Here is an 8961-nt window from a genome sequence, read left to right as displayed (position 1 = left end):
ATTAGTCATTAGCCCGGAACACGGAATTGCAGGATGTAGTTTTAAATATTTCTTTATCCACGCCGTTTCTTGTGCAGGCGATGACGCAATCAGAGTTTCTTATTAGACAGATTTAGTTTATTAGAAATATAGTAAAATGGCGTGTCGTCTGCTACGGGACTTCCGGTTTGAAAGCTGCTTCTTCGGTGCTACAAGTCCTGCTGTTTGGTGTAATCGCGGAGGAAAGACGTTTGCTTCTTCGATGCGAATGTGACCTGCAGATCAACGATCGCATGTTTGAGTTCCTCTATGAATAAATAAAAAGTATTTCGCATTTCACAAAACAAAATGCGCAAAAGAAAATGTGCAGTTTCCGTGTACGAGTGACGGGAAACAAGTTGAGCGTCCCGAGCCTAGCAGACTGCTTATAAAGATTCTTGGCTGCGAGATCGATTAGCGTCACCGTCTGGCAAGCCCTGGCTGAACCACGCATGATGTGGATTGCGCCACAGGTCGTCTGCTACGCCCTACGTACTTACATGTGCGAGTACGGCGTGCTTATTCTTAAACACCGTCTCATCTGTGATTGCAGCACGGCCGTAAATGCTGGTCGGCATTTTTGACAACGTACTCAAGTATGTGGACTTGCGTTGTTGCCTTTGCGCTGCGGTGACATCAGTGACTGCACTTGTCCAGTGCATGATCCGTGACCGTCGCATCGTTCGTTCGCCAGAATCATGCCAATTTGATTGTCGCTTTGCGTTTTCAGTAAACCAGAGGAGGCATTATGTCTCGTTTAAAAGGAATTAGGTTTTTTAGTGATGTGCATATGCCGCGCTTAAACGACTTGTCGTGATCTGTTGATCCTTCCGCAATTTCTGTGATCCTTCTCAGCAGTAAAAAAAATAATAATCGTTAGCAAGCACTAATTAGGCCTTCATACACTTTAGAATACGGCAGACAACATGACAACTGCGATGATTGCATGACACTAATATAGTGCTTACGCGGCGGCCTGAGGTGCTACGTTAATAAGTGGCTCTGTGACCACGAGGGTGAATTTATTTTGCTTTGCAAGTAAACCATCAACTTTTGTCTTTTGACTAGCTGCTGCGGTATGAAAACAAATATAGTTTATTATAGTATATAGGATCATATGTGACACGGCAGTCTGCAAAGGCCGGGCGTCATAACACTGAGTTTAAGGACTGGTGCGATAACTTCCTTTCGCTCTTCATTGTGGGGTTGTTAGCTGGATGAAAAACAATGGTCATTATTAGCTGAAACAAAACAACCTTAAGATTTTAGCCTCTCAAGTAACTTCAACTTGGCGCGTAAGCAGGTAGTAGCAGCTTTGTACATAAATTACGCGTTTTTAGTATTACTTCAGCAAAAATATTCTCTCAATCAACCTGGCAATTCTGCTAGCGTGTTCTCACTCACAGTGGCCTAGCTTGCTTAATTGAACTCCTTAACTTTTGGCGTCCAGCAGCGAATTAAAAATGGAGGTTGCTACTTAATGTCGGTGATGTAAAGTGCGCATTACCTCACTGCTTTAAGCTTGTTGTAAAGAGATCCTGACATTTTTTTTTATACCCAGGGCAAGATTCACACAGGATGCGGTAATAGTTAAGTTGCACAGAAATTTTAGCAGAGCAGACTGAACGCCAGCAAATCATGCACAAAAAGCGCCAAGAAACTGCCGAAACACGTTGTTTGCCTGACTGCCAGTCCCTGGTTGAATTAAGGAAGCCACTAGCGAAAGCGCAAATGTGGCAATGCAGGGCCTCTTTTAAAGCCACAGAAACGCAGAGAAAAATTACTTTTGACACAAATGAAAATAAATGGGTGGATAAAGCGCAGAACACAAGTATCTGTACCTGAAAAGCCCGGACACAGAATGGAGCAAAAGGTCAAGATAGTTGCAAACCAAGTACAGAGTAAATGAAAGTGTAAATAGACAATCGGCAGTCATCAAAACGAATGTGGAAGAAACAAACACAGTAAATAGGATACAAATAATTGCAACAAAAAAGACCATTGAGATTTAGAAGCGTCGGAAAAAAAGAAATTAAAAGGATGGCACTTCTACCATAACACAAAAAGCAGTGCCTTGCTATTTCAGGATCGAACTGTTGCCTACGGACCGAAACATACCCAAGCCAATATTCGTAGTAAGATGAGGGACGTGTCTGCAGCACCAAAATTCTGGAGACCACTCAGCACATCCTAATTGAATGCGAAAGTATTCACCCAGTGAGACCCGCAGGTAACGTACACCTTTCGAAACGCTTGGATTTAAAGCGGTGGGGAGCATCAACCAATCTGCAGTCGGTTGACGCTTCCCGATCTGCAACCGATCTGCAGCGGCAGCGCAGGCGGTTGTCGGCGGCGAGCGATAGGGGAGCGTGCACTTTCTTGCGGCTCGCGAGGACGGACTCGCAAGTAGGCCCCTGCGGAGGAAGCGCGCGCCGCTGCGGTTTAGTGAGGAGGTCGTCCTTGTGCCACACGTGTACTTCCCGTAGCGCCTCGATATGTCTTGCAAGAGGCCTAGCCTAGATTGTATAACTTAACACATTACCCATATGTCGTATAGCCTTGTCTCACGGAAGCCTTAACCGCAGTTATACCCAACCGCAGCAGCCTGACGTAACCCATGCAGTTACCGTAAACCGGACTGCGGCGCTGCTACGCGTTTTCACGTACAGCAGTAAGGACGATCAGCTTGAAGAAGGGCAAGACGGGCCTGTATCTCATTAATAGGAGATGTTATATTGACGCATGGTACTCTATGCAGACGACAACAATGGGGGCATTAGCGTACTCCGTCTAGTGGGTCAGTGAGGTTTGGCGAGGACGAAGAAGACGTGTATCTGTTCTGTTTTGAACAGGTTGTCCTGCTGTCCTTGAAGAACGTCTTTCTGTCTTCTGTCCGCGTCGTACCACGACACTGGTGGAGGTGCAAGGAGGTGACTGCGCCTGATGCTCCGGAGTCCTTCTGGGAGTCGTTCGTCTAGCCCGGACGCATTGTCACCAGTTACGACACCTGTGCATCGCTTTAGTCATCGACTGCTATGTCTTGCCCCGAAGTTCTCCCTTCTTCAATAACCTCTCTCCAGGAGCTTCACACATCTCGCAATGGCCGAAACGAACCCACCGCAAGCACCCCAAAGCAGCCGGTTCCCCAGTCCACAACAGGTAACCGTTCTGCATCGGCTGGTTCCCGATCGTTATCGCAGTGCAGTCTTTGAAGACATTGAATACTGGCTTGACGAATATAAACGCATCGCACAGATAACCAGTGGACTGATCAGCAAAAGCCCTCCCATGTCTATTTCGCTCTTGACGACAGTGGCTGTACAAAAACCGCGAAGCTTGCCTAACGACATGGCATGCCTTCCGGCAGAAGATCACAGATACATTTGCGAGTACCGGCCGGCGCTGCTGAATTGATGATACCTACTGGAAGATGCACTGCCACAATTAACATAGGAGATTCTTCTTTCGTTACCGCTTTCATCGTTCTTCCTGTGTGCTATAAAGATTTGTTTATTGGAATGGATTTCCTAAAAAGAATATCGGGCCTTAATTAACGTCCCGGACCGCATTGTAACGTTTTATAAAAGCCCTGGTTCAGTCTGTTGGGCATCGCCGCAACACAACTCCTTTCGTCTAACAGAAGATGACATCATCATCCCACCTCGATCATGTACCCTTGTTTCGGTAGCATGTGACGTACCGTTTCATTGCGAAGGAGTTGCCGACCAAAACACCACGTTGTTGTTTACTCATGGTATCTCGGTCGCACGAGGAATCGTAACTGTCGCCGACGGGCGCACGTACCTGTTGCTAACAAACTTCAGCACAGTGTGACGGCACCTTCCAAAGGGCACGGTTGTGGCTTATTTTGACGGCGTCGCGCATGTTCGCGGCTGCTTTTCACTACTCGAAGAAGCGCCTACGCAAGACCCAGCTCCTGTACTTGACGTCAACACTGCTTTGTCAACACACGCTAATGGCCAAGTTCAATGACTGCTTTACGCCGACGTCCAGCGTCGGTCGGACACCTCTAACAAAGCACCGAATAATTACAGAGGATACGATAAGACCAATCCACCAAAATCCTTATCGTGTGGCTCCCGGAGAACGTGAAGCCATACAACAAGTGACAAAAATGCTTGAAGACGGCGTGATCCAACCATCAACGAGTCCTTGGGCATCTCCTGTAGTTCTAGTCACGAAAAAATACGGCAGCTTGCGTTTATGTGCGGAAAACTAACTCAGGTAAGAAAGAATGGCGTGTGCCCGCTCTCCCGTATAGACGATTCACTCGACAGGCTTAAACACGTGCGTTACTTCTCTTCAATGGACCTAAGTAGCGTATACTGACAACTGGAGGTGGACCCTAGACATCGTGAAGAAAGCGCTTTTCTTACGCCATATGGCCTATACGAACTTAAAGTACTGCCTTTCGTCTTGTGCTCTGTCCCTGCTACATTCCAACGCCTCATGTGTACTGTGCTTTCGCGTCTCAAGTGGAAAACCTGCTTAGCGTACCTCGACGACGTCATCGTGTTCTCCGCAACGTATGAAAAACACTTCAAACGGCTCGAAACGGTTCTGCAGTCCATACGGTCCGCCGACTTCACCCTGAAGCTGGAGAAGTGCCACTCTGGTTTTGCGGAACTACAGTTTCTTGGTCACTTCGTCAACCACGCAGATGTCAGCCCGAATCCTAAAAAAATTGCCGCCAGCGTTTCCCGTACCATCCTATAAAAAGGCCGTCAGGCGCTTCCTCGGCCTCTGTGCCGATTACAGGCGGTATATTACAGACTTTGCTAGCATTGCGTCGCCGTTAACTCACCTCACGAGAGACGATGCTGCATTTGTACGGGGCGCCGAAAAGCAAGGTGCATTCAGCGACTTGCGGCAACGTCTCCAGACACCTCCACTGCTTGCTCACTTTGATGAGACCGCTCCTACATTGCTCCACACTGATTCCGGCAATGTTGGCTTGGGAGCTGTTCTTGTGCAGTGGAAGGAGGACACAGAAGGAGTGCTTGCCTATGCAAGTAAAACGCACTCACGCACAGAGACTAAATACTCGAGAACTGAGAAAGAATGCCTAGCCGTGGTATGGGTGGTTATGAAATTTCGCCCATATTTGTATGGCCGTCACTTCAAAGTTATCAGCGACCACCATTTCCTGTGTTGGTTGACGTGCCTTACTTATCCTGCTGGACGATTGGTGCGTTGGAGCCTAATGCTGCAAGAGTTTGACGTGAGTGTCATGTATAAGTCGGGGAAATGACATACGGATTCTTACTGCCTGTCATATAGCCGATAGAGTGGCCTGCTCAACCCTTAGAAGACTCAGCATTTCTTTGTGTTCTAGGCACATCCACCATCGCGCAACAACAGGGTGACCCTGAGTTGCTTGAACTAATCACTTACTTAGAGGGAAGATCTGCGAAACCGCCTAGAGTTTTCGCAAGAGGATTGTTATCGTTTCGTTTACGGGCCAAGGTCCTTCACAAAAAAAAAAGTTTCTTTGACCGGGTCCCCTATCTGCTCGTCATTCCTGCAGCTCTTCGTACGCAAGTACTTCAAGCCTGTCCCAACGAGGTGACTTCTGGTCACTTAGCCTACACGCGAACATTGCGCAGAGTGCAGCAAAGGTACTAGTGGCCGAGACTTACCACCGCCGTGAAACATCACGTTCGCACTTGTCTCGACTGTGCGAAGCGCAAATAGCCTCCGACGAAACCAGCCGGCATCTTATAGCCCGTCCAGGTTCCTCGAAGACCATTTGATCAAATCGCAACGGATATTTTGGGCCCACTTCCTACTTCTACTGCAGGGAATCGTTTGTTATCGTCGTGACCGACTATATCACACGTTACGCTGAAACTAAGGTATTCCAGAGCGGTACAGCAGCCGAGGCGACGCGCTTCTTATTGAGCATGTTGTGTTGCGACACGGCACACCAACCGTCGTAATAACAGACCGAGAAATCGCTTTCACGGCTGCGTTTTTGGATCACGCCTTGCTGCTAAGTGGAACGGCTCATCGGAAGTTAATCGCCTACCATTCACAAACCAATGAATTGACAGAGCGCCTAAACAAAACAAGTGAAGACATGCTTTCAATGCACGTGGATGTTGAACATAAAAGTTGGGAGGACATCCTACCTTATATCCCTTTTGCGTATAACACAGCGAAACAAGAGACGACGCATTTGGCTCCGATCACCCTTGTTCACGGACGGGAGGTACGAACAATGTTGGATGCGATGCTTCCACACGACTTTGACGACACTGATACGGACGCCGATGTGTTTACGCCATGCGTAGGACAGGCTCGGCAGCTCGCGCTCTTGTTGGTCTGCCAGCAGCAAGACTACGACGGAGGCCGCTATGATCTTCACCGTAGAACAGTAACATATGAAGTCGGCGACCAAGTGTGGTTTCTTTTTATATTTACATACCTCAGCCCATTTAGGGCTATGACACTGTTTGTACACCCATATGGAAACGAGGCCTCTCCGAGAAGCTGTTAAGGTGATACTTCGGACCATATCGAGTATTGCGGCGACTCAGTGATGTCACATACGAGGTCGTTCCCGACAGTCCCAATTGTACGCGGCGCGCCCGCACCCTCCTGAACTTGTGTACGTTGTACGCGTGACGCCGTATCTGAATGAATGACAATGCGAGCGACCCTTACTTCCGTAAGTGACATTCCTCGTCAAGCATCGGGGCGGTGCTCTCTTAGGGAAGGACAAATAACGCGTGTACTCTATGCAGACGACAATGACGATGGGGGAATTAACGGATTCCATCAAGTTATATTTGGCAAGAACGAAGAAGACGTGTCTCTGTTCTGTTTGTTTTGAACAGGTTGTCCTACTGTCTACTGTCCTGTCATCTCTCCACGTCGTACCGCGACAATATGTACCTGTCAGGCAGTCAGGTAAAGTTAAGGAAATGCCACATTTCGTAAATAAATGTCAACGCACATGAAATATATATACACGATCTTTCGGCGCCCCTAATCTACTTGCACGCGTGTCACGAGTGCAGTTCTAACTTAAGTCAGCTAAACGCGAGCCGTCGCTAAAGCAATGAAACAGCCCCGCGGCGTTGAAAATTCATAAAGTCATTAGTAACAAATGATCCCGCAAGGTCAAGAACAGTGCTTTCCGCCGAAAGTTATCCCAGATAATTGCATATTTTTCATTGTTTCCAATTTGGCGCCGCAGCGGTGTGAATGCGAAGGCCTATCATACGGTTCCGCGCTAGTGCTTACACGTCACAGAAATTGCCGACATAATTCATCGTTCACGGGTATTGTTTTTCAGATTCCCAAGCTCCTGACGAACGTGCTTAACCTTCTTCCGCCGGTAGGCCGGAGTTGAGAGTCCCCACCATGACGGTATATATGACGTGTGTTTGAAGGCAGAGCGGTTAGTCTGTCCTCCCAAATGCGTGTCATGGCCTCCGTCATCGCGACAGCCCAGGTGACACGCTTTTCGGAGCATGTTTCGCTGCGAGCCGAGCTGCAGGCTTCCGAGCTGGGGGCCACCATTTTGTCAGTTAGGGCTTTGACGGAGGTGGCCAGCCTCAGTTTGCGACAACTATGGTTGGCGAAATAAACACGGTTAAGTTTATCGGGTGACTGGATGTAACTGCAGTTAGCCACAACTGCCATCTAACTGCGGTTGTACTACCCGTGTGATAAGGGTAGTACAAAGAACTGTAACACAGCGATTGTATAACTTTGTGTTACCAGATGTGCAGCAGGCTTTCGCTTTCTTCTGTTACAAGATTGTAACACTTGCCGAGCTTCATTTTTTTTAGAGCGCAGCTCCTAGACACCCGTCTTTGCGGCGAGCGTCGGCGTCGGCGTCCCTCGTAACCGAGCGAACTAGAACAGCGAATGATGAAAGAGCCAACGCGGAGCACAACGGGAGATGAAAAATGGCGATAGTGAAGAGAGCGCGAGGAGGAAAGCGGGGAAGGAGAGTATGGCGAAAGGGTGGGAAGAAAAGTGTAGTGCCTAAAGCCCCTTAAACTTCGTAATGTAGCGACACTCTCCTTCTCCGCCTTCTCTCCTCCTCGTTTCTCCTCTCTTTTATGCTCCCTCCTCGACCGTGGCGCCACCTACACTGCTCGAGCGTAGCAACGGCGCCGACATGCCCTCCTCGCCACTCCGTAGACGCTTCTCGAACAAAAATGGCGCTGAAGCAAAGCGCAAGGGCCCACGTGATGATATTAGGCCAATAGCGACACCGCGTCGGCCTCGGCCAGAGCGCACGAGGAGGAGGCGGCATTCTTCAAGACGTGTCGCTACTTTACGAAGTTTAAGGGGCTTTAGTAGTGCCGCACAAGACGGGCTCGGCGGCGACGATGACTACGAGACGATGTCAGAGTAGCGCGCGTCGTCACTTCCCTGATCAGGCCACCTATATTATATATGGAAACAAGGCGCTGCATGAGCGGAGGTCTGCCTGCGCCGGCTGCTCTCAATCGCGCCCACGCGTTGCCCGCGCGCTGCCTCTCACGATCTCCCAATTAGCGAGGCAGTCGCGCCACACTTCACTCCGTTTGCAACGTGCCGCACGAGGCAGATTGTCCGCGCGAACCAATTTATCGCGAAACGAGAACGTATAGAGCTGAGTTCAAATTTCGCATTAGGTAGTATCACAATTGTTGGTGAGCTTTTTGTCTACTCACAGTTTTAATGACCCTGGTAACGATCCTGGCGGTTCTGTTAATTGTCCTCTACGAAGATTTTAGGATTAAGAACGGCACTACTTCTTAATTAAAATATGACGCTGTTGCCAATCTCGAGACAATAAATTATTACCTTGCCGGTTGCTTCTACTTACGATCAAGGCAGGTGCTGCTAGCAACCAGACTTATTGCACAAAGCTTTGACATTTGACAGCTGTCAAATCAAATGTCAAAATTAAATATCACA

The sequence above is a fragment of the Dermacentor andersoni genome, chromosome 4 (genome assembly GCF_023375885.2).
Source record: "Dermacentor andersoni chromosome 4, qqDerAnde1_hic_scaffold, whole genome shotgun sequence".
Classification (NCBI taxonomy): Eukaryota; Metazoa; Arthropoda; class Arachnida; order Ixodida; family Ixodidae; genus Dermacentor; species Dermacentor andersoni.
The sequence above is the reverse complement of the archived record's forward strand: the minus strand, read 5'-3'. Positions refer to the sequence as shown.